Here is a 25,517-nt window from a genome sequence, read left to right as displayed (position 1 = left end):
ATTACATCCAACAGACAGACATCAAAATACACACAAGCCTTTAAAAGCACAAGGTGCCCCTGAGAAAGCACAGAATCCTGACTGCTACCATGTCAAGCTGCCCATTTTTACGTGCTCACTGTTTTACAAAGAAAGCAGGTAGCCCCTGGACTTCTAAAGCGCACGAAGTGCCCTTTGGGTCTGGGCTTTGATACTTACCTGGACCTACAATGAGGGTCCCGCCTTGTTGAACTGGATCTCCTGGGAAATCAAAAAGAGGGCTGGTCACCGCCCGCCACAGGCTCCAAATGCTTCCTGAGAGGATGTCTGACTTTATATGGGGGTGCGGTCCTGAAATATTAGAAAGTGTCTTTAGATGTATCATTTTATATTGGACTGGTGGCCTGGTGCATGAAATTCATGCACAGGTAAGGTCCCTGGACCTGGCCAGTGATCAAGGCCTATCTGGGGGGTGACCGGTGGGGTGGTTGGGGCCCCTGATCACACCTGCCTTGGCCTGGTGCCACCAGCTCACCTGCTCCACCATTCTGCCATGGTCCTGCTCTTATAGGAGCCCATCAGGGCCAGCAGGGCCTCCACTGCTGCCCCTGCCTGCACCATGTTGCTGACACCAACCATGTTCTGCACTGCCCCCTGGTGGTCAGCACACAACTAACTCCCAGTCAATTGAACTCCTGCCCACCCATGGGGACAATTTGCTTATTAGTATTTTATTATATAGAATTAGATACTAAAAATATAATGTTGCTCCTTCTCTCTCTTATGTGTCATCTTAACTTTTGTCTTTTTTTCCTTCAAAGAACAGTTTCTCAGCCTTCCACTACTGGTGCTTCAGATGAGATCATTCTTTGTCCTGTGCGATGTAGGGTGCTGCCCTCTACACCCACTAGATGACATGGCACCCACTACCCACCAAGTTGTGATGACTGAAAATTTTCCAAAGTCAAATGTCCCCTGGGGGCAAAATTGTCCCTGGTTGAGTAAATCGTTTTAAATTTTTTTATTTGTTAATTTTAGAGAGAGGGAGGGAGGGAGATAGTGAGCGAGAGAGACATTGATTTGTACTCCCATTTGTTCATGCATTCATTGGTAATTCTTGTGTGTGCCCTAACCGGAGATCGAACCTGCAACTTTGGCATATGGGAACGATGCTCTCACCAGCTGAGCTACCCAGCCTGGGCCAATTGCCTGATTTCTTAATATTCCCAGATACCTGTTATTTTCCTCCATCTCATGAACTCCTATATTTTTTTCATGTTTACATTAAAATGGACAGTCATCTTACCAAGAAACAAACACAGGCGCATTCACTTGGAGACAACTAAATTTTACTGTTTTATAGGATTCTTCACCTACAATAAATATTTAAAAATCCAAACTATCTCCTACTTTCCAAAGAAGAGGTCATTTGGTATTTCTGAATTGTTAGAACTTCAACTGAAGAAGATTCCACAGCCTAGAATTTAACAGTCTCTGCTGAGAAGCATACTCCTGTGGGAGGCAACCAACGGATGTGTCTCTGTCACATCAGTGTTTCTCTCTCTTTCCCCCTCCCTTCCACTCTCTCTAAAATCAATGGAAAAAATGTCTCACTTCTCAGATCAGGATTAAAATAACAATAAAATAAATTTATAACTGTATAGTATTTTTTTATTTTTTATTATTTATTTATTTATTTATTTAAAATCAATCTTTATTGTTCATATTTTTACAAAGGTTCCTCATTTCTTCCCCCTTCCACCAGGTTCCCACCCCACCCTCCGCCCCCTCACCACCCCCCATTTTCCTCATCCATAGGTGCACAGTTTATGTTCAGTCTCTTCCTCCCTCCCTTTCACCGAGAACAGTCAGTCCACTCCCCTCCCATATCGCTGACTCTACCACAATGAACCGCTATTATTGTTCATCAGGTTTTTCAATCTCCTTTTTTTTTTTTTTTTTTTTTTTTTTTAAATTAATAAACTTTTACACTTCTAAGAATAAATTTTAAAATCTAATAATTTTAAACCTTGTCTTTTTTTTTCTGCCCTGGGAATTGAGAGCGAACTTGTTTACATGTAAACTTGCCCTTAGGCTATCAAAAGGTGTAGCCATTCAAGTGTAAATGGACACATTGTTTAAACTTAGCTGCTGGTTGGAATTGGATTACCTGTTCTGGGTGGGAAGGGCTTGTCATTCCCTTTCTCCCATTAAAATTAAGGTGTTAGCTTTAAAACCTCTTTTTGGCAAGAGACCTTAAACTTTCAGAACTTTAAATTTTTCAGATAGTAAATCAGTTACTTAGCATTTTCTCAAATCAATAATACCTCCACATGCCCAAGGATACACTTCACACAAAAGACATTTCCAAATAGATCAACCAACCTCATCCAGGCCCCATACAAGGCACTCACAGATCAACATCCCAGCACTATACTAACTCAACACATCCAGATCTAAGCCTTCCTCATTTGATTCAGCAGACCCTCAAGTTCCCCCAAAAGTTTCCAGCCATGTCTGAGAGGCAGCCTTGGGGCAGAGGCAGGCGAGGAGCGAGCTGTTCCGGGCCTGGTTGCTCCGGGCCTGGCCTCTGTTGCTCTGGTCCGTTCCACACCAGCTGTTCCGGGTCTGGCCACTGCCATTCCCGACCTGGCCGCTCCCAGCCTGGCAGCTGCTGCTCCGGGCCTGGCCGCTCCCGACCCAGCTGCTCTGGGCCCGGCCGCTCCGGGCCTGGTTGCTCCCGACCTGGCTGCTCCAAGCATGGTTGCTGCTGCTCTGTGCCTGGCTGCTCCCAACCCGGCTGCCCCGGGCCCAGCCGCTCCGAGCCTGGCAGCTCCCGGCCTGGATGCTCTGGGCTTGGCTGCTGATGTTCTGGGTCTGGTTGCTCCCGACCCGGCCACTCCGGGCCTGGGTGTTCCTGGACTGGCCACCCTGGGCTTGGCCACCTCCGCCTCAGGCCTGGCTGCCACTGCCCCAGGTCTGGCTGCTCCAGTGCTGGCTGTTGCTGCTTTGGTTCTGACTGCTGCTGCTCTGGGGCCTGGCTGTTGCTGCTCCAGGCCCGGCTGCCACTGCCTTGTGCCTGGCCGCCGCCATTCCAACATTCTGTCCTTTTTTAAAAAAAAAAACAAAAAAAAAAAAAACGCATTTATGTTGCAATGTTGGCTGCTGAGTTGAGTTCTGACTTAGTCTTCGATTTTTCAAGATCTTCTTTGTATTCTTCCTTAAGTAATTTTACTATCTTTTGCTCTCACTTGATTTCTTCACATTGAAAACTTCTTCGGTTTCTTCCTCCTTGTCCTGGAAGCTCAGCAGGTTGGCCTGTGGCACCCCTTTGTTCTCCGCGGGCTCCTGCGCTGCTTCAGCCTGTTACTGGGGTCAGCGCCGCCCAGGAAGCAGCCCCCGGCCTCGGCTCCGTGGTCGAAGGCCCAGGGGCACCCCCCCTCTGGGGGCCCCATAGCCCGGCTCCTTGCTGGCGCCCGGCTGGCCAGTGTCCTGCAGGGGCTCCTGCTCCTCGTCACATTCCTCCAATCTGGAGCTTTTTTTCTGCTTCCCACTAGGGGAGTCTAGCATCAGAGTCAACAGACTGTCCTCTGCGCGCAATGTGCGCTACTCGGGGGGCTCGCTTTTCACTGCTCCCCCAGGACTCCATCTCTCAGCCCCGTCTCCCTCTGCTTGCGCCTGGGTCCCCAGGGATTGGCCTAGAACTGGAGTTCAGAGCAGTCGGGACTGGGGCTCAGCACCACCGGAGGTTTTGTTTCTTCCTGCCCGGGCCATCCAGCATCAGAGTCAACATTCCATCCTCTGCACGCAATGTGCGTGACTCCGGGGGCTCTGCTTTTCGCCGCTCCCCTGGGATTCCGCCTCACAGCCCCGTCTCCCCCTCCCAAGCCTGGGTCCCCAGGGTCTGGCCCATAACTGGGGCTCAGCGCTGCCGGTTCTGGGTTCAGCCCAGGCCGAGGTTTTTATTTCCTTCCTGCTAGGGAACACCAGGCAGGCACCCAGCCTTCTCCTCCTCTCCGGCTGCGTCCACTCTGCTTGTGCGTGCATGCGCGCAGTATGTCTCCGTACTTTAGGATTTTTCAGCTCCTCTGATTTTCCTTCTGGTTTTCTCTTTCCTTCTTGTTGTAGAATTTTCAGTCAGTCGACTACCTGTAGCTCTGGGCAATGTCCACCCTACATTTTAGTTGTATTCCATTGAAATTGTTGTGTGCTGCTGCGGTTAGGTGTCTACCTGAGCAGCCATCTTGGATCCTCCTCTGTATAGTATTTTTTTAGTGTGTTGATCTCAAGGAGGACTATTCTGAGGTTGACTGAAATTTATACTGTTTCAGGAAAGCACTTTAAAAATTATTATATAAGAACCTAATATTTTCTGTTTGGAAATACAGTACTTTAGCACAGGCCAAAGAGGCTTAAAAATGTGACTAGACCCTCTCTTGTAATCACAGGATATATTTTGTCTAGAATTCAAATCCTTATCTTGGTTGTGGCAATGCATGGGGAGGTGCTACTGAAGGGAAACTCACAGTTTACATCTAAAGTGCTAAGTGAGACAGAGACACTCACACACTGAGACTCCATTGTGGTACCGGAAATCAGCCTATCAAAGAGTGAGTCCACACCAGCACTCTGAAAGTTCCTTCACTACAGAGAGAAAAGGTGCGAACTCAGTGTCTATGCCAGCTCACCAACAGCTTTCGTGAAGTTTAAGCTGCTTTCTTTAAAAGCATTAGAAATGGGTCATGTTAACTCGCTCATAGTTTCCCAATCCGTCCCCTCCTGTGACCCACTCCTAGGACTTCAGGCCTCACTTCTTTCCCACCCTTCATTACAACCTTCTCACTCATCACTGGCTCTGGTGGTGGGTTCCAGTCCCTCCTCCACTCTGGAGTGTGACTGTGTCATAACTTGTCCACTTTAAGTACTTGTATGAGCCCCACCCGCACACTGCCTCCAGAACAGTCACCCCATACACCCCATGAATTGGCCCACATCCTGCCCCATGGCTCACACCAATTCCCAAACTGCCTTTTAGACTCTGGCCAGATGCAGGGACCTGGACCTCCCCAGAGTGAGCTTAGCCTGGCCGGTGTGGCTCAGGGGATTGAGCTTCCTCCCATGCACCAAGAGGTCACGGGGTCCATTCCTGCAACTGACTGGGTACCATCATGAAAGCTATGCCTGGGTTGGGGGCTTGATCCCCAGTAGGGGGCGTGCAGGAGGCAGCCAATCAATGTTTATTTATCTCCCTCTCTCTTCCTCTCTCTCTCAAAAATAAAATAAAATAAAATAAAATAAATAAAAACATTTAAAAAGTGAGCTTAGACCACCTCCTTTAAGAAGCCTTCCCAGATAAGCTCTCCCCTCGCTTTTCTGGTACAGGTATCCCCAGCATATGCTTTCCTCTCTTACAAACCCTCCACCTGGATCAGAATGAGCTGTTTGCTTCTGGCTCTCAGGGCAGAGGATGTGCCAGAGGGCAGGGCTGTGTCTGTCTTCTACCACCACCCCCCGGAGCGCCAGCACAGCAGTTGTCACTAGCCAGAGCTCAATAATGTTTGTGGAGATGAATGATCCGAGTTCGAGATCTCTTACTGGCATCTCAGAGCCAAGTTCTTCATACCTAAACGGCAGATTAGCAGCTCACCTGGCGCTGGCCAAGCTCTATTAATTATAAAGAACTGTGCTAAGGGAATGTGGACCACATAAAGGTAAATAAAGCATCAAACTCTTCAACTAACTACACTCCCATCCCAGCCACTTTACACGCAGTAACTAAGTATACAAGGAATACAAGGTGCCATTATATACAGCAAGGGGAGCATTTACTCCTGCGCGAAGAGTTATTGAGAGCCCCTTTGAGTTGGGCTTCAAATGAAACCAAGATTTCATCAATGAAAGGACATAAAGTATTCAAAGTCATGAAGATGAGGGTATGAAAGTGTATTAGCTTAAGCAGTTATTTTAATCACAAAAATAAAATGTATTATTTAGAAAACATATAAAAGCCATTTTTCTTACTTTCATTCATTCAGGTTAGCACTGCAATACCTTTTAAAGTGTTTTTCATTATACACACATACAAACACACACACACACACACATCACATCTCTTTATATTTAGTACTTTGAAGCTTTCCATGTCATTACAGCCCCAGAAAGGAATCTTTTAGGGTCTGGTGTATCTGGACTATTTACAGAAATCATAAAAAACAGTCTGAGTTATTAACTTATAATTTGTTCCCCTAAGCATATAGATTCAAATGTAAAAATACATCATCAGTGTTTTCTACTTGAGACATGTCATGTGTAAGTTACCTGAGGAAGTAACTTCTTCACCTCTTTTCATTCCCAATCTTTTATAAATTTCTCTCTCAGGATCAACGTAGACTTCATGGCAATACCCAGTCAGTTTGCAGAAAGAGAATATGTGGGATCTTTATAAGAAAAAGGTGAGAGAAAAGTAATTATAATATAACCTACACTTAGTGGTTCAAATCACATTCTTGCTATGTCTGTTAGTTTTAATCTGTTAACTTTTCAATTTGTTATACATTTACCTCAATAGGATGGTAGGATGACTGTCCAATCACTATAAGGGAGACATTTGCTTCCTTTAGGAGAAAAAGCATACATGTAAATACTATTAGAAATTATGTTTCCTACAACTTCCCCTCATTCATTCCATTCCAAAGCCTCTATAGGCTTCTGGAAGAATAGAATAAATGGGAAAAGTGTGTGAGTCAAAGCAAAGAAATGTACGGTAAAATGTGTCATTCTGATGATCTTTTGCTAAAAACTTTAATATAGTTAATAATTCCCTACACTCTTCCCTCTTCCCCCCCCAAAGTGTACTTTAGAAAATAGCAGCCCTGGTTGATGTGGCACACTCTCTCTTCTGTTCCTGTGTTACAAGGTTACTGTACATCACAGCTTGCTTAGGAGAGTCCCATTTTATGTTTGCTCTCCCCAACAGTTATATAAAAGATATATATATATATATCTTTATTGATTTCAGAGAGGAAAGGAGAGGGAGAGGGAGATAGAAACATCAACGATGAGAGAGAATCATTGACCTGCTGCCTCCTGCGCATCCCCCACTGGGGATTGAGCCTGCAACCCAGGCATCTGCTCTCGGCTGGAATCGAACCCAGGACCCTTCAGTCTGCAAGCTGATGCTCTAGCCACTGAGCCAAACCAGCCAGGACAAGAACAGATTTTTTAAAGGGTCATTTTATCAGTGTGGTAACTAAGATTTATATTAGTTAAATAGATTATGTAGAGCTAAAAAATCTAATAATCAAAATGTTTCTAAAAACGTTTGTCTTTATGTTTCCCACTGTACCACACTTACCTTCTATAACACTGAATCTGTTAGTTGTAGAAAAATGGTATTTCAATACACACCTGCTTCATGAGTCTCTTTCTTTCCAGTATAAGAGGAAATCACCTGCCTAGAAAACTGGTTCTGTTGGTCTTGGAAATTGTTTTGTAAGCAGTCCATCATCATAATGTAAACAGACTGTTGCATTGGAAGAACTTAGCAGAAACAGCCGAAACAGCCAACTAAAAGGAAGATAGTTTTTTAAAATTTAATAAATTTTTATTGTTCAGATTATTCAATTATTCCTCTCCCCCCCACTCCATAGCTCCCCTCCACCCGGTTCCCATCCCACTCTCTGCCCTTACCTTCCCTCTACTGTCTTCATCCATAGGTCCAGTCTCTTCCTGTACCCCCTACACCCCTTTCCCCTGAGAATTGTCAGTCCACTCCCTTTCTATGCCCTGGATTCAATTATATTCACCAGTTTATTCTGTTCATCAGATCTTTAATTCACTTGATTTTTAGATTTACTTGTTGATAGATATGTATTTGTTGTTCATAATTTTTATCTTTATCTTTTTCTTTTTCTTCCTATCCTTAAAGAGTACCTTTCAGCATTTCATATAATATGGGTTTGGTGGTGATGAACTCCTTTAGCTTTTTCTTATCTGTGAAGCTCTTTATCTGACCTTCAATTCTGAATGATAGCTTTGCTGGGTAGAGTAATCTTGGTTGTAGGTTCTTGCTATTCATCACTTAATATTTCTTGCCACTCCCATCTGGCCTGTATAGTTTCTGTTGAGAAACCAGCTGACAATTCACATGAGAAACCAGCTCCCTTGTAGGTAATTACCGTATTTTCTGGCGTATAAGACGACTCCCTAATTTTACAGTTAAAACATAGGTTTAGACCTATATTTGCTGTATAAGACTACCCCCCACTTCCGAGGCAACACCAGTTCTTTTTTTAATAGACCGCCTCTCTAACTCAGCCAATCCAAGCAGGCTTTTTATGCATGCAAATTATACATGTTCTATACCCGAAGCTACACTGTGTTCTAGTAAAAAGCCTGCTCAGTGGCCAGGCCCGGAGCAGCCGGGTCTGGTGCGGCCAGGCCCGGAGCAGCGGCTGCCAGGCTGGGAGCGGCCAGGCCCGGAGCAGCCGGGTCTGGTGCGGCCAGGCCAGGAGCAGCGGCTGCCAGGCTGGGAGCGGCCAGGCCCGGAGCAGCAGCTGCCAGGCTGGGAGCGGCCAGGCCCGGAGCAGCCGGGTCTGGTGCGGCCAGGCCCGGAGCAGTGGCTGCCAGGCTGGGAGCGGCCAGGCCCGGAGCAGCCGGGTCTGGTGCGGCCAGGCCAGGAGCAGCGGCTGCCAGGCTGGAAGCGGCCAGGCCCGGAGCAGCAGCTGCCAGGCTGGGAGCGGCCAGACCCGGAGCAGCCGGGTCTGGTGCGGCCAGGCCAGGAGCAGCGGCTGCCAGGCTGGAAGCGGCCAGGCCCGGAGCAGCGGCTGCCAGGCTGGGAGCGGCCAGGCCCGGAGCAGCCGGGTCTGGTGCGGCCAGGCCAGGAGCAATGGCTGCCAGGCTGGGAGCAGCCAGGCCCGGAGCAGCGGCTGTCAGGCTGGGAGCGGCCAGGCCCGGAGCGGCCGGGACCGGAGCAACCGGTCCCAGAGCAGCCGGGTCGGGTGCGGCCAGGCCTGTAGCAGCAACAGCCAAGTCCAGAGCAACTAGGTCGGGAGCGGCAGTGACCAGACCCGGAGCAGCTGGTTGTGGAACGAACCAGAGCAACAGAGGCCAGGCCCGGAGCAGCCAGGCCCGAAACAGCTTGCTCCTCGCCTGTACCTGCCCAAGGCTGCCTCTCAGACATGGCTGGAAACTTTTGCGGGAACTTGAGGGTCTGCTGAATCAAGTGATGAAGGCTTAGATCTGGATGTGTTCAGTTAGTATAGCGCTGGGGTGTTGATCTGTGAGTGCCTTGGGTGGGGCCTGGATGAGGCTGGTTGACCTATTTGGAAATGTCTTTTGTGTGAAGTGTATCATTGGGCATGTGGAGGTATTATTGATATGAGAAAATGCTAAGTAACAGATTTACTATCTGAAAAGGGATTTACTATCGGGGAAAGGGAGGGAGGAAGAGACTGAACATAAACTGTGCACCTATGGATGAGGACAATGGGGGATGGGGAGGGGGCAGAGGTTGGGGTGGGAACCTGGTGGAGGGGGGAAGAAATGAGGAACCTTTGTAATAATATGAACAATAAAGATTGATTTAAAAAAAAAAAAAAAAAAAAAAAAGCCTGCTCAGATTGGCCAGAGTCAGTTTAGACATTCCCGGCTGCATTTGTGAGGAAGAAAGCACCACTGTCATGCTGATGAGAATTCCCATTTCAGAGTCACGGATGATGCCATCTGAGGTGTGGCTCTTCCTCCCCATTTGAGAGAGTCTAACCACAGGTCCCTATTTTACGGGCTCTGCTTGGGGAATATTAACGCATCACCCTTGCATGGCTGCCACATCCCCTCCCTCTCACCACACCATGGGGTGGACAACGCCCGCACAGAATAGGGATGGAAGAAGGAAGAGAAGGAAAGCAGGGGTGAGGGAAGTAAAGAGAAATGAGTTTGTCTTTTGAAGAGAAACATAGAAAATGCGCAACCAGCCCACATGATAATGAGACAGATTTATAATCTGGCTGGGGGTTGAGAAGTGCTGTTTTGGGTGATTCACATTCTGTCGAGAATATGGGGCAGGATTTGGCAGTTGGGCTGCAGTTCCAGAGTCAGTGTCGAAGGACAACATGTCATCAACCCTCTGGGTTCCCAGTAGCACTGTCTGGGGCCCACATGGGGAAGCCTTCCGTCTTTTGGGCATTGAGTGTTTTTTTTGTTTTGTTTTGTTTTGCTTTGTTTTTTGTTCTTGTTGTTTTTCTTTTCTTCTAGACTCTAAAACACATGGAATCCAAGAACTCCCAAAATGGAAAAATGATTAACTTTAGGAGAACTTAAGTTATTTAGTTCAAACAGATCATATTTAACAACCTTTCAAATAAAATTAAGACATGTTGCATGTGTGTTCTGAAACATATAATTAATGGGAATTTCCAGTGTAGGGGAACAAACTTGGTGGACAGACTGGGCTCTATATTCTGGTCCTACCGCTTGCCACTTGTGCAGCCTCAGGTGCCCTTGCTGAGCACATTGAAACATGAGGTACCCAGTGGGTGAGCTGCTGGGCATGGAGGACTCTATTTTTGGATAAAAGAGGAGTGGGACAGAAGACAGTGGGGAACAGAGGGCAGACTAGGATGTGTCCCCAGCCAGTGAAAGGGATGGTTAGCGCTGCTTCCAGGAGGAGCCAGGATGCAGACAGAATAAAGCTCCCAGGAAATCCATGTCCATGGGGAGGGCATTAGGTGGCACCAGTGGCTCTGAGGAAGCAGCGCCCCCAGTGAGGGGGCGTGTGATAGGCAGACAGACAGACATGAGCAGAGCCAGGACGTTGGGCCATCTGGAGGAAAAACGGACAGGACCCTGAGACGTGCTTCTCACCACTCCACCTGCTCAGAGGCTGGCAGAGGGGAAGCCCTGGCTCCATCACACCAGAGGGAAGAGGGCCCAAGGAGCACCTCCAGGTCGTCTTTCAAAGGCAGCACTCACAGCTCTTGACCTCTGTTAATTCCATCCAGAAGAGATGAACATATTTGGGTGTATTCAGCAAAAATGTTCTTAATATCTCTGACTTCTGCCTTCCAGGAGGTGCCGGAAACCAATCATTGTCTCACTAATAGAAAGAGGCTGGTCAACCTTGAAGCTCTGAAAGGTCAGAGCCAACCACACCCTATCTAATTGAGACAATGGTAACTGAGGCAACTTCCCCATCTTGTAATCATGTAAATCCTTACTGATATGATAATCCGCTTACTACCTGCCTAAGGGCTATGGGTGTTTCCCAAAGCTGCTTAAGGGTAATAGGTGTATCCCATAGCAGCCTCAATAAAAGGGATAGCAAGGCCAGAGCCTAGAGAGTCTTTCCACTAGCGGTTGACTCCCGCCTGGCCCCCCATTTGTCCCAAATGAACTCTTTTCTCATTTCTCTCTTCATTTTAGTGTGTGGCCTCCTCCAGAAACCGGACCCTGAGTGGTCCCTAATCATGCGGGTCGTGTTAAGGGTTCCCACAAGGAGGAACCTCTGTAGAACAGGCCTTTATATCTGGCCTAGTAGGAGTTGGGACATGTATTGCTAATATATGGGATTATAGACAAAAATTATGGATAACTTGTTCTTTTGTGTGCAATGTATCAGTCATCAAGTGTGAACATTGAGAGGTCGCTCCTTCCTTCTTTTGGAACAACTGATTTTTGTAATATTGTAACAATTCATATGCAGCCAAATCTGGAAGGACATTTCTACAAATAGCTTGCTTACTAAAGCGACCAACTCTCCCGACTCCATCAATGATTGCTTTGTAATCCAAATTCAACCTGTTAAAGAAGAATGACATTTTAAAAATGGGGTAAAGTATTCAATTAACTGTTCGATGAAATGTAAATATTAGGGATTCCCACTTCAATCATTCAAAAGTAATGGCCTCCAAATGATGACTTATTAAATTTTTTAAATTTCGCACCAAGAAAAGGACATTTTAAATGTCATGTTTCACATCACTGCCGTGTCACTGTGACGCGTGGCAGATACAATGGGCAGATGGGTGCGCTCAGAGGGTTTGCTCCAGCTGGAAGTGAGGTGCCCAGCAAACAGATGCAAGCATCCCTTTCTGTTCCCAGCCAAGGGCTTGTTCTCTTTGGAAACGACCACCAGCTACCATTCTACTTGTGAGCACTTCTATTTGTTCCAAAGCTTGTTTCGATATTCCGCATCAATACTTCATGTGATTTAAAAAGAATGAAGTGGGTGTTTAGCTATTTGTAAAGATTACCTCAAATAGAACGGGTAAGCTCTTATCTTCCCTTTTCCTTTAACTGCTTCAATAAACCTTGAGCGTTGGTCCACGTCAAAGCATAAAACTTGCATCTGTCAATGGCTTTAATACACACAAAGGCTGCTCAAAAGTAGGCAAAAACATTGAAGTTATTTACCAGTTCAATCAGTTCTATCTGGAGAATTCTTCAAATTATTTAATTCTATATACTGAATATTTTAAAAACATTTTATCAATTACATGTATACACAGCTGCATTTACTATCATTTATCATCCTGCAACGAGGAGGGAAACACGTGACACACACCTAGAGCAGAAATGACCACTGTGAGGTTACCAGGTGACACTGAAGTAATTATAATTCACTAGAGCAATTATCAAATGTAATATCAATCAAATGTTATTTCAACCATTTTTCTGGTACTTCAAATACAGTTTCATTCTTTTTGACTTGACATGCCTCTCCCTGAGTTACTGTTTTTGGACATTGTCTTGCCCTCTATCAATAGTGAAACTTTTAAGGATTTTGCTTTTATCTAAAACATACCAAGACTTTTCAGTTCCTCACATTGTCTCCTCTATAGCTTGTTCATTTCCACTTGAGTCTGTGTATCTGTCGATAACGGCTTTTACTCTCACCTATAATTGATGCTCCTCACATCGTGCTTGGAAATGAAGTCGCTCAGCTGGTTTAGGAGTATAGTTAAGGGGAGAACAAACAGCCTCTGAGAGACGAATGTGCAGTCAGGGTGTGATCTGAGGTACAGGGGGTGTGAAGCAGCGGATGGCAGTCAGTGGCTCCTGCCTGGGTGACCCCAAAGCCTCTCAAAGATGTCAGAGCTGAGCCCCAAAGGATGAGCAGCTCAAAAGCTCATAGGTGAGAAGGCAGAGGAGATGAGTGTGTGTTCAAGGCAGAGGTCCATCTTGGGAAAGGCCAGTGAGCAAGCAAATGTGAGAAATGCAGGCAACGGGAAGGAGTGTGTGCAGTGATTTCAGCTGAGCGTGGGTGATGGCCAGCAGAGATGAAGCTGGAGAAGCAGGCGGGACCACATCAGGAAGGTCTGGGAGGCAGTCCCTGCCTGCAGTTTGGTCTCCGGAGCAATGCCAAGTCTTGATGCATTTTAGCTGACAGGTATGGAGGGGGCGGGACGGGGGACGAGTGGGGATGTGGAAGAGATGAAGACTAGAGAGGAGGATTCCAGTTCAGAAACGTTCAGTAAGCTGAGTAAGAGACACAGGTGGTTGAACTTCCCTCTGACCTCCCACATCATCTGGGGACAGCATAGGGAACCTGAATTAGAACGGGAAGACCAGAAAAAAGGAGCAAGCGGAGGGTGCCCCGCAGGCCCCTGCTTTACACAGACAAAGACAGACAAAGGCACTGAGAGGAGACTAAAGGCCTTTCAAATAAGAAAATGTACGAGATTTAGTGCAGATTCTCTGCCACTTATTTTGCTGGTGCAGGGCTTATGTCGTCAGGGTTTTTCTTGATTTTCATCTTTGTTCTAAATTAGTGATATTGTGAGAGAGCTAAACTCTCAAAAGTGAGAATGTTATGTGTTTAATGAACTGATGTTTATTTCCTAGACAAACAAAACTTGATAAATGTATTTTCTTTAATAATACTTGGTATAGCCAAAACCGGTTTGGCTCAATGGATAGAGCGTCGGCTTGGGGACTGAAAGGTCCCGGGTTCGATTCCGGTCAAGGGCATGTACCTTGGTTGCGGGCATATCCCCAGTAGGGGATGTGCAAGAGGCCTCTGATCAATGACTCTCTCTCATTGATGTTTCTAACTATCTCTCTCCCTTCCTCTCTGTACAAAATCAATAAAATATATTTTTTAAAAAATAATAATAGTTGGTATACTTAAAAAAGAAATTATAAGCTATAAATATGAATGGGCTCACCCACATTAGAAAATTTTCAGTCCTTGAAGAGGACACTTTTTATTATCAATATGTATTTTGGATCACAAAAGAATAGTTTCATTGTAGGTGATTTAGAAAATATGGGAATTTTAAAGGGGAAAGTCACCTGTATGCCAACGCAAAGAGAGAAATCACAATGTTTTCTTGATTTCCCTCAATTACTTTTATATTAGTAACTAGAGGCCTGGTGCATGAAATTCATGCAGGGGGGGAAGGGTATGTCCCTCAGCCCAGCCTGCGACCTCTTCAATATGGGATCACTGGAGGGATGTCCAACTGCCCCCTTAAGCCCATTCCCTAAACAGGCAGTCAGACATCCTCTCACAATCCAGCACTGCTGGTTCCCAATCGCTTGCCTACCTGCCAGCCTGATCACCCCCTAATCACTCCCCTGCCAGCCTGATTGACACCTAACTGCTCCCTGGCTGGCCTGATTGACATGAACTGCCCTCCCTTGTGGGCCTAGTCACCTCTAATTCCTCTCCTGCTGGTCTGGTCACCCCCAACTGCCCTTCTATGCTGGCCTGGTTACCCACAACTGCCCTCCCCTGCTGGCCTGGTTGCCCACAACTGCCCTCCTCTGCTTGCCTGATCACCCACAACTGCCCTCCCCTGCTGGCCTTCTTGTGGTGGCCATCGTGTGTCCACATGGCAGTGGTCATCTTTGACCACATGGGGCGACCATCTTGTGTGTTGAAGTGACAATTTCCATATTACCTCTTTATTAGATAGGATAATTCATTCTCTCATTTAATCCTCATAATAACTTCATAAATAGGTGCTAATAATATTGTTAAATTTATAGGAAAAATAGAAACTTAGGTAAATTAAGTAATTTGTATAATGTCATGTCTTTAACTCACAACTAAATGGCAGAGTCAGTACTCAAACCTGTTTCATTTGACTCAATTCTGTACTCTGAGCCTCTAATCTTATCTAATAAAGAGGTAATATGCAAATTGACCATCACTCCGACACACAAGATGGCCACCCTCATGTGAACACAAGATGGCCAGCAGAGAAGGACAGTTGTGGGCAATCAGGCCAGCAGAGGAGGGCAGTTGGGAGGGACCAGGCCAGCAGGGAAAGGCAGTTGGGGAAGACCAGGCCAGCAGGGGAGGGCAGTTGTGGGTAACCAGGCAAGCAGAGGAGGACAGTTGGGGGTGACCAGGCCAGCAGGGGAGGGCAGTTAGGGGTGACTAGGCCTGCAGGAAAGGGCAACTAGGGGCGATCAGGCCAGCAGGAGAGGACAGTTGGGAGGGACAAGGTCTGTGAGGGAGGGCAGTTAGGGGTGACAAGTAACTAGAGGCCTGGTGCATGAAATTCATGCGAGGGGTGGGGGGGTATGTCCCTCAGCCCAGCCTGCACTCTCTTCAATCTGGGACCCCTTGAGGGATGTCTGACTGCACCTTTAGGCCCATTCCCTAAACGGGCAGTCAGACATCCTTCTCACAATCCAGCACTGCGGGCTCCCAATCGCTTGCCTACCTGCCAGCCTGATCACCCCCTAATCACTCCCCTGCCAGCCTGATTGACACCTAATTGCTCTCTGGCTGGTCTGATTGCCACTAAGTGCCCTCCCCTATCGGCCTGGTTACCCCTAGTCCCTCCCCTGCTGGCCTGGTCCCTCCCAACTGCCCTCCTCTGCTGGCCTGATTGCCCACAACTGTCCTTCTCTGCTGGCCATCTTGTGTTCACAAGGGGGTGGCCATCTTGTGTGTTGGAGTGATGGTCAATTTGCATATTACCTCTTTATTAGATAAGATTAGAGGCTCAGAGTACAGAATTGAGTCAAATGAAACAGGTTTGAGTACTGACTCTGCCATTTAGTTGTGAGTTAAAGACATGACATTATACAAATTACTTAATTTACCTAAGTTTCTATTTTTCCTATAAATTTAACAATATTAGCACCTATTTATGAAGTTATTATGAGGATTAAATGAGAGAATGAATTATCCTATCTAATAAAGAGGTAATATGGAAATTGATTGTCACTTCAACACACAAGATGGTCGCCCCATGTGGTCAAAGATGACCACTGCCATGTGGACACACGATGGCCACCACAAGAAGGCCAGCAGGGGAGGGCAGTTGTGGGTGATCAGGCAAGCAGAGGAGGGCAGTTGTGGGCAACCAGGCCAGCAGGGGAGGGCAGTTGTGGGCAACCAGGCCAGCAGGGAGGGCAGTTGTGGGTGATCAGGCCAGCAGAGAAGGGCAGTTGTGGGTAACCAGGCCAGCAGGAGAGGGCAGTTATGGGTGACTGGGCCAGCAGTGGAGGGCAGTTAAGGGCAACCAGGCCAGCAGGGGAGGACTGTTGGGAGGGACAAGGCCTGCAGGAGAGGGCAGTTGGGGGCAACCAGGCCTGCAGGGGAAGGCAGTTGGGGGCAATCAGGCCAGCAGAGGAGGACTGTTGGGAGGGACAAGGCCTGTGAGGGAGGGAAGTTAGGGGTGACTAGTAACTAGAGGCCTGGTGCATGAAATTTATGCAGGGAGGGGGAAGGGTATATTCCTCAGTCCAGCCTGCACTCTCTTCAATCTGGGACCCCTTGAGGGATGTCCGACTGCACCTTTAGGCCCATTCCCTAAACGGGCAGTCAGACATCCTTCTCACAATCCAGCACTGCGGGCTCCCAATCGCTTGCCTACCTGCTAGCCTGATCACCCCCTAATCACTCCCCTACCAGCCTATTGACATCTAATTGCTCTCTGGCTGGTCTGATTGCCACTAAGGGCCCTCCCCTACCGGCCTGGTCACCCCTAGTCCCTCCCCTGCTGGTCTGGACACCCCCGACTGCCCTCCTCTGCCCTCAGTGGATAGATCATTGGCCTTCAGACTCAAGGGTCCCAGGTTCAATTCCGATCAAGGACATGTACCTTGGTTTTGGTCACATCCCCTGTGGAGGGTGTGCAAGAGGCAGCTGATCAATCTTTCTCTCTCATTGATGTTTCTAGTTCTCTATGTCTCTCCCTTCCTCCCTGTAAAAAAGTCAATAAAACATATTTTTAAAAAACCAATATTTTTACAAGATATGTAATAGTTCATAATGTATCTAATTTTTGTTGTTGTTTGAACTTAGTATTAGTGTAAATGAATCCCAATTTTTTGAGCATGTTTTTAATTATGTGTTAGACTAAATTGCTACAAACTAAAATGGTGGGAACTGAGAATGAAATATTTAAAGTTCTTGATAAAAACAAGCAAGCTGCTTCCCAGAAAGTCTGCCAACTCATACTCTCTCCAGAAATGTTTTAAAGTGTTTATTTTACCTCACACTCATTATTTACTATATTTATTTTTAAAAATTTCAAGCTGGGAGAAATCAAGATGGCAGCATAGGTAAATACCTAAACTGATGCCTCACACAACAATATCAAAACTACAACTAAAAAACAAAATGGACACCATTCAGAACCACAGGAACGCTGGCTGAGTGGAAATTCTACAACTAGAAGGAAAGAGGAAAGCACGTTGAGACTCAGAGGAGCTGCAAAAGGTTGAGATACAAAGACATTCGCACACAGAAAGAATGGGTGGCTGATTGCACAGGCGGCTGAGTGTGTGGCTGGCTTTCTAAAGCGGGAGGGAGATGGAACCTCCTGACTGCATTGAACTCCAGTCCCGGGCAAGACTCTGGGAACCCAAACTCATTCAGGGGGAATCTGGACTATCAGGAAAAGAGAGAGCACACTGAGACTCAGGGGAGCTACAGAAGGCAGAGGTCTAGAGGCTTGCGCGCCCACAGAGAGAATTGACTGCACAGTGTGCCTCTGGCTTTCTAATGTGGAAGGAAGATGGAAGCTCCCTACTACGATGAACTCTAGTTCCAGGTGAGTATCTGAGATATTAGACTCATTTGGGGAGAAACTGGACTGTCTGGCAGTGGGTGAAACTCGAGGGCGGCTTTCTCTCAGAGGTGCTTGCAGCTATTACCAAGGGACACTAAGACCCAGGGGCGTCATAGCTAAGGCTGTCTGCTCTGCTCTGAGACTTTGCCCCATCCAAGTTGAGCACAGAGGCTTTTGTAAGTCTTTTTCCTTAAGAGTGTCTCCAACATAAAGTTCTCCCAGCATAGACACAGCTGATCCTCACAGCCAATTGGCCTGGAGGTCAATCCCCTCACAGCCAATTGGTCTGGAGGTCAATATGAAACACAATCAAGACTTAACTTTGGTGCACACAGTCCACAAAGAGGTGCACCAAAAGTGTCCAGCTTAGGTAATTAGGTAATATAGGACACCTAGCACACAAAACTAATCTACCAACTCAGGAAGCAGCCAAAATGTGGAGACAAGGAAACAGATCACAAATGATAGAAGTGGAGGGAAGTAAAATACTAGATATAGAGTTCAAAACCACAGTTATAAAGTTTTTCAAGAACTTCCTAGAAAAGGCTGATAAATTTAGTGAGATCCTGGAGGATATGAAAAAGGACCAACTAGAAATTAAGCATACACTGACTGAAATTAAAAATATTATTCAGAGTTCTAACAGCAGACTAGAGGAAGACAAGAATAAAATCAAAGATCTGAAATACAAAGAAACAAAAAACACTCAACCAGAAAAGCAAAAAGAATCCAAAAATGTGAAGATAGTGTAAGGAGCTTCTGGGACAACCTCAAGGGTACCAATATTCTAATTATGGGGGTGCCAGAAGAAGAGAGAGAGCAAGATACTGAAAACCTATTTGAAAAAATAATGACCGAAAACTCCCCCCCACCCCCCCTTGAAAGAAATAGACTTACATGTTAAGGAAGCACACAGAATCCCAAACAGAAGGAAACCAAAAGGACCACACGAAGACACATCATAATTAAAATGCCAAGAGCAAAAGACAAAGAGAGAATCTTAAAAGCAGCAAGAGAAAAACAGTTAATTATCTGCAAGGGAACACCTATACGATTGCCAGCTGATTTCTCAACAGAAACTAAGCAGGCCAAGATGTAAGTGGCAAGAAATATTCAAAGTGATGAATAGCAAGAACCTACAACCAAGATTACTCTACCCAGCAAAGTTATCATTCAGAATTGAAGGGCAGATAAGAAAGAGCTTCACAGATAAGAAAAAGCTAAAGGAGTTCATCACCACCAAACCAGTATTATATGAAATGCTGAAAGGTATTCTTTGAGAAGAGGAAGAAGAAGAAAAAAGTAAAATAAAATTTATGATCAACAAATACATATATATATATATATATATAAATGAATCTAAAAATCAAGTGAATTAAAAATCCAAGCAACAGAATAAACTGGTGAATATAATAGAATCCAGGGCATAGAAAGGGAGTGGATTGATAATTATCAAGGGGAAAGAGGTGTGGGGGGTGCAGGAAGAGACTGGTCTAAAATCGTACACCTATGTATAAGGACAATGTGGGGGGGGGGGGAGGGTAAAGGTCAGAGGGTGGGGTGGGAACCGGGTGAAAGGGAGCTATGGGGGGAAAAAGGAGAAACAATTGTAATAATCTGAGCAATAAAGATTTTTTAAATTTAAAAAAATTTTCAAGCTGAAATTTTTTCATTTTATTTTTTATTTCTTTTATTTGCTTGTATATTGATAAAAATCCTGACCTTCCCCCCCCCCCCCCCCCCCCCCCCCGTTTTCCTACGGGGATACAGGGGAAAAAATTCATTCATTAATTTTCTCATCAATATTTCTTGATCATCTGTAGTGTGGCAATCTCAGTTACCAGTAAGTGGAAAATGAAACTTGGGTGCTACTGAGCTCAGTCAGGTGAGAAAGGCAGATATTAAAAAGTAAACAAAATGTAACTATAAATTATAACTTTTTATAACAAATCAAATAAAATTATATGCTAAACAAAAGCTCAGTGATTTATAAAATGATGTAGCAATCAGTGACTTATCTCAATCGAGTTTTGTCCTCTGAACAATGTTCTGGTCCATCAGATGATGAAGCTCATTTTCTCCAAAGAAAGCCTTTCTTGTTTGCTTTGAACACCATGTCTGAAACTCCTGCACTGAGACTGTAGTCATTAGTGAAATTAATTTCCACTGAAAACACATGCAGGCAATAAAATTGCATCTAAATTTCTAAAAGTCAGAATTACAGATTTCAACTAAATTTTCTTTTCTTAAAGGTACACATTAAGAAAATCATTGATTTGATGATTTTTAAAAATAAGTTGCCAATTTGGGAGCTGAAACTGTGACTGCACATTACTAGTACACGTAATGTACCTTCCTGCCACAACTGTAAAGTGACCGAGGACCTTAGGTGCTGTGGGGCCCTCAAAGCAGAAGACAGCCAGCCAGCGCCCCTGCCCTGTCCTTGGGTTTCCCAGAGCTCTGCTTCCCGAAGGCCTGAGGTGACAGTGAGGGGACAGACTGGGGGAGAAGGACCAGACTGGAGAGAAGAAAAGTCTTCTCGTGGGAGTGCCCCCCACCCTCTCACTCTCAGCTCATTTCTACTCCTTATCAGGCTGCTGCTCCCGCCCCACCCCTTATCCCTCCACGTGTCACCCCGGGCTTCCAGGAGCTCAGAACCTCTGCCCCAGGCTGCTGCAAGGCAGGCGGAAATCCCTTCTGAAGGGGGTTTAGTACTCTCCTGTTTGAACCCTGAGAGACAACTTTCAGAATCTTAAATTCTCCTGATTTGAGTTCCAAGGCAGATATCTTTATTTCAAGAGTCATCTGGAGATTACTGATTCCCTTGAGAGCCTAATGCAGGATTTTAATCTCTCTCAATCAGGCTTAAGTGGTTTTTGCTGCCTGAGGCAGAAACCACTGTGGGCATTAGAGGCAGAAAACAACATACTGGCCACACAACAAGAGATATAAACTTCCACTAATAATAAAAATAATAATAACATCATCATCAACAATTTACTAACAATAATGGTCAACACTTATTTATCACTTACCATGTGGCATGCATTACACTAAGAGATTTCATGTATGAAACATCTGATGCTCACACAGTCCTAAGAAGGAGGCATCGTTATACTTATTGTTCGGATTAAGAGGTTGAGTCACAGAGTAAACTGCTCCAGGCCTCACTGCCCTGCCTAAGGCAGCTGTGAGCTCAGAGGTGAGCCTCTGCAGGCCCAGTGCTGGCCTCCCTCCACTGAGAACTGCACGGAGGACATCCCTCGCTGCCTGGTAAAAGCCTTCAAAGCCGGGACTGGAAATGTCAAGATTGGGACAATATGCTTTAATGAATCTAATGAATACATTATAATGCAATGTCTTAATTTTCCATTCAACACATATTTATTGGGTACTTGATATGTATCAGGCAGTGATGTAGAAAATTCCTACCCTAATGGGATTTAAATCTAAATTGCCACATTCAAATAATTGTATTACCCAATATGGAAAATACAGAAATATTCACTAATAATAAACCACTTCAATATGGCTACTACTATAATTTTTAATGTGTTTTCCAATCTTTTCCCCATGGATATATTTGTTTTACCTAACTTATTGATATATATATCAATAAGTGTATGTGTGTATATATATATATATATATATATATATATATATATACACACATACAGTTTTGTTTAAAATATATTAGAAAAGCAAAGGTGTTCATTTTTAAAAACTATTTTATCACTTATTAAATTTTTTGGTATTATATTTTGCATGTTTTTTTTAAAAAAAACATAATCTCAAGGCAAAACATTTGGAGAGTGCTTCCTAAGGATCATATATATTGATATATACAGGAATTTTAAACTTTTATATACAAGGGCTAGTACCGTACTCCCTTTCCTTAAAATTTAATTATAAGTCTATTGCTTTTTTTAATATCCAATATCCAATTATTGAACATTATATGAGGCTGGGCAGACAAGATCAAAGTGTAATGTCCAAGAAAAGAAAATCCTGATTGAATAAGTGATTAACTAGAGATGAAGTCATTAGATTACATTAACTATATGTCATATTATATTTATCACATCTTCTAGTGAGGCACCATTATTGTTATATTATTGGAGAACATGATGTTACAACTTTAGCCATTTTATTTTTTGTACACATTTTCAAAATTTTGTCTAAACTTTCAATTTTCTATGTTCTATTTGGTTTCTTTTGCATCGAGTTTCTATCTAGTTTGTAGGACATTATTCAAAGGAAAAACTTATGAAAGTAATCCAGATATACTCTAGGTCCAATAAACCTATTAAAGGTCCAGAAAAAATGAAGATATTTTACCTGTTTTCCAACTAGTGTTAGGGGGAATGAATATGTTTTTCAAAGGTGTTTTATCCCAATTCTGAAATTTAAGTTTCTTCTGATTCACATTTACTTGTGTAAGATCTTCATCAATGTTGACAGGTGATTGTTTGGGGCTATAACATGTTGGCTCTTTCTTTCTCCAATTTTCTTGATTTAGTGCTACCAAAAAAGGAAAGAGTAAAGAGTTAGTTTCATAAATCACCATGCAAACGCTTAATATTATATTATAGACAATCCATTACATTAAAATATGTACAATTGTAGGAAAAATGAACACATCTTTAAGCCAATTCATAGAACAACTATGCCTAGATTTAGATTCTGGGTTTTACTATGAGACACTATAAAAAGAGTCCTATCGAACTGAAACCAAAATGTAGGTTCAGCTGCCTGCCCCAAGGAAAGCCAAACTCCTGAGATGGATGTTGGTGCAAAAGGAAAGAGGTTTATTCAGGTGCCATGTTCTGTCTCAAAGGCCATTCCCCTTTCCTGCTCAAGCCTGTGGTCTCATAGGGATGGAAGGGCTTTTTTCTATCCAATTATCTTTCTAGCTTTTGGTGCCCTGGGGCCCTCTCTCATTCATTTCCTAGCTGTTGGCTCACTCAGACCCTGTCCATTCATCTTTCTAGCTTTTGCAATGCACAGGGTAAGAATCTCAGACCCCTCCACCCCCATCATGTTGGCTGATGGAGGAGACTCTCTCATGCTCCCTGACTGTCTACCGTAACAGAACAACAACTTCAAGTATAGAGATCAACGCAGCTTTCTTTAGCCATCATACTTTTCCAAATCCACAGAAAGCCTCCTTGTATTATAAGGCACTGAGCCTTAGCCCCCAGGGCTCCAGATTGAAAGGTGTGCAGATGATGGTGCAGACTTCCCTATCACTCTTCATGTGGGTCATCTCCTTCAGATCTCCTCTCCCCCCTGTCATTAAATTATGTGATTTCATTTCCATCTGCTCAGGATCTTATTCATACGAACATAATAATCAGCACATCCTTGAACTATCTCTTTCATCCCTCTGCATCCCATTTTTTACAGTCATAAAACCTACCAGACTTTATTGTTTAACATTAAGAGAAATATAACAGGGCTTCTGTAAATATTTGGCTTACAGTGAAGTGAATGCCCGCTCACCTGTTCCACAGAATTAATAATCCTCTAACCCAACACTGGTCTGTGCTGCACCCAGACCTGAAACCTCCAACCATCGCTCATCACCTTATGTCACGGGACCTTCTGTAGCCAGCACCCAGGCAGTGCTAAGAGCAGCTGTTTTATTTAAAAGTCATTAAAATATATGAAATGTTGCAAGACCAAGTCTTAAACTTTTCTCTGGTTAAATTAGCATTTGTGCTGTAGCCTGGTATCAAATGTTTACTAATCAAATTGGAAAACCACATCTGAAAGTGAACAAGCTGCAGAAACCATGAAGAGTTCTTGCTCTCCCCACCCATGCCATGACCAGCCACCCCTTCTAAAAAGGAGGAAAGGGCTCAGGGATTAGGTAACTCTGTGATGAATGTCATGACCTTTAATTTGTGTGATTCCAAGTGAGTCTGCTGTGACTGAGGAGTCAGGGTTCAGACAATGCAGGTGGATGGACTGCAGGGCGTTTCTGTAGTGTTTGCTGTTAAGTTACCTCACTGAAAGTCGGGAACTACCTGTGGGGCAATGAGAGGGAAGCAGAATGAGATTCTTTACTTTGTTGCTGCGGGCTGGCATCACCGATGATATAGCAGATACAGAACCAAAGAGCCCTGGGAGTGGCTCCGTGGTTTGAGGAAAGGACGCTGTCCTAGAATGGCTCTGAACGTGGCTGCGAGTCCCTGTGGACTCCCCTGTGCTCACCACCTTCCCTCTTCTCCAGCAGCTGAGCAGCCAGGCTCTCACAGCAAGGAAGCAATGGCACAGAGGTGATGCGGGGTTTCAGACAGTCACGCCACCATCGCGTATGCTCCCACGTGTCCTGTCCACACACTTATTTTGATATGGGGCTGACTCTTGGCTCTATTTCCTACTTTTTGATGAAAGGACCATTCAGGTTGACGTCTGAGGCAAAGATATCACCTTATATCTTTCCATCTGTGATAGGACTTATGATAAAATTTCCTATAGAATTGTTTTATTGCTTTGGTTAAAAAGCATGCTGCCTATAAGACCAAAGATTCTGGTTTAATCCCCATATGGAACCACCAGTTCCTCCTTTCCGGGTACACTTATTACTGGATTGTTTCTTAAATTAGATCTTGTCCATGCGTGCTACTACTCACATGCAAGGACTAAGAAAAGCTGGGCTGGTTGGCTCAGGAGTTGAGCGTTGAGGGAATTGAAGGTCATGTTTCAATTCTCTGTCAGGGAACATGTTTAGGGTGTAGGCTGAATTCCGGGTGGGGGTCAAGCAGGAGGCAGCTGATTGATGGTTCTCTCTCATTATTGATGTTTCTATCTCTCTCTCCCTTCCTCTCTGAAATCAATTAAAAAAATATGTGTTTTTTTTTGTTCTGTTTTGTTTTGTTTTTGTAAAGAAAAAGCTGTGGGAAGATATCATAAATTCATTGACTCAACTGGGAAGTTTATATTTTGTATTATCTCTGGATCCCATCAAAACTTGATTCCAATGAATGCAGCTTTCATTTATTCATTTGTCCATACATTCATCAACTATTTAATGAAGTGCCTAATGTGAGATAGAAGATAAATCTGTTGCAAAATATTCAAAGATGAATAAAACAGCACCCATCATCCACGACCTCATGTTCTAGCAAGAACCCAAGATGCATCAACTGTGAATTATAATACAATCTGATAAGTATGACAGCAGAGATATGCACAGAGTATTCCAAGGATAGAAAAGAGTTGTACCTAATCCAGGTGGGACAAGAGACAATGAAGTCCTTTGAATGACAAGATATCTGAGAAAAGTCTCAAATGATGGGCATGGAATATCAAATGGAAGGTAGGGAAGGAAGTCAGGGCCAGAGGAATCTGGAAGGAGAGAAGAGCATGAGCACAGAATGGCTATTTGGGGACACAGCGGGAAGTTCTATGTGCTGATACAGAAAATGCAAGGCAGGGAGAGGGGAGAGGAGTGGGTAGGGTGAGTAGATCTTGAGGATTCACATGCTAGAACAAGGC

At 44.7% G+C, this 25,517-nt stretch overlaps 1 long non-coding RNA gene across 2 annotated transcripts; it reads right to left on the bottom strand.

The window, feature by feature from the left end:
* Positions 1–1,851: 1,851 nt before the first annotated feature.
* LOC311629838 lies at positions 1,852–7,477 on the bottom strand. 2 transcript variants are annotated; one of them, XR_014796271.1, is made up of 4 exons: positions 7,387–7,477; positions 6,540–6,593; positions 6,298–6,416; positions 1,852–4,136 (listed from the first exon to the last, which is right to left on the bottom strand). It is a non-coding gene; the product is annotated as an uncharacterized lncRNA (long non-coding RNA). The 2 variants fall into 2 exon arrangements; XR_014796270.1 differs by having other exon boundaries at positions 1,852–6,416.
* Positions 7,478–25,517: the final 18,040 nt, after the last annotated feature.

The sequence above is a fragment of the Pipistrellus hanaki genome, assembly GCF_964339955.1.
Source record: "Pipistrellus hanaki genome assembly, chromosome: 11".
Taxonomy (NCBI): domain Eukaryota; kingdom Metazoa; phylum Chordata; class Mammalia; order Chiroptera; family Vespertilionidae; genus Pipistrellus; species Pipistrellus hanaki.
This window is presented reverse-complemented; position numbering and strand designations above follow the sequence as displayed.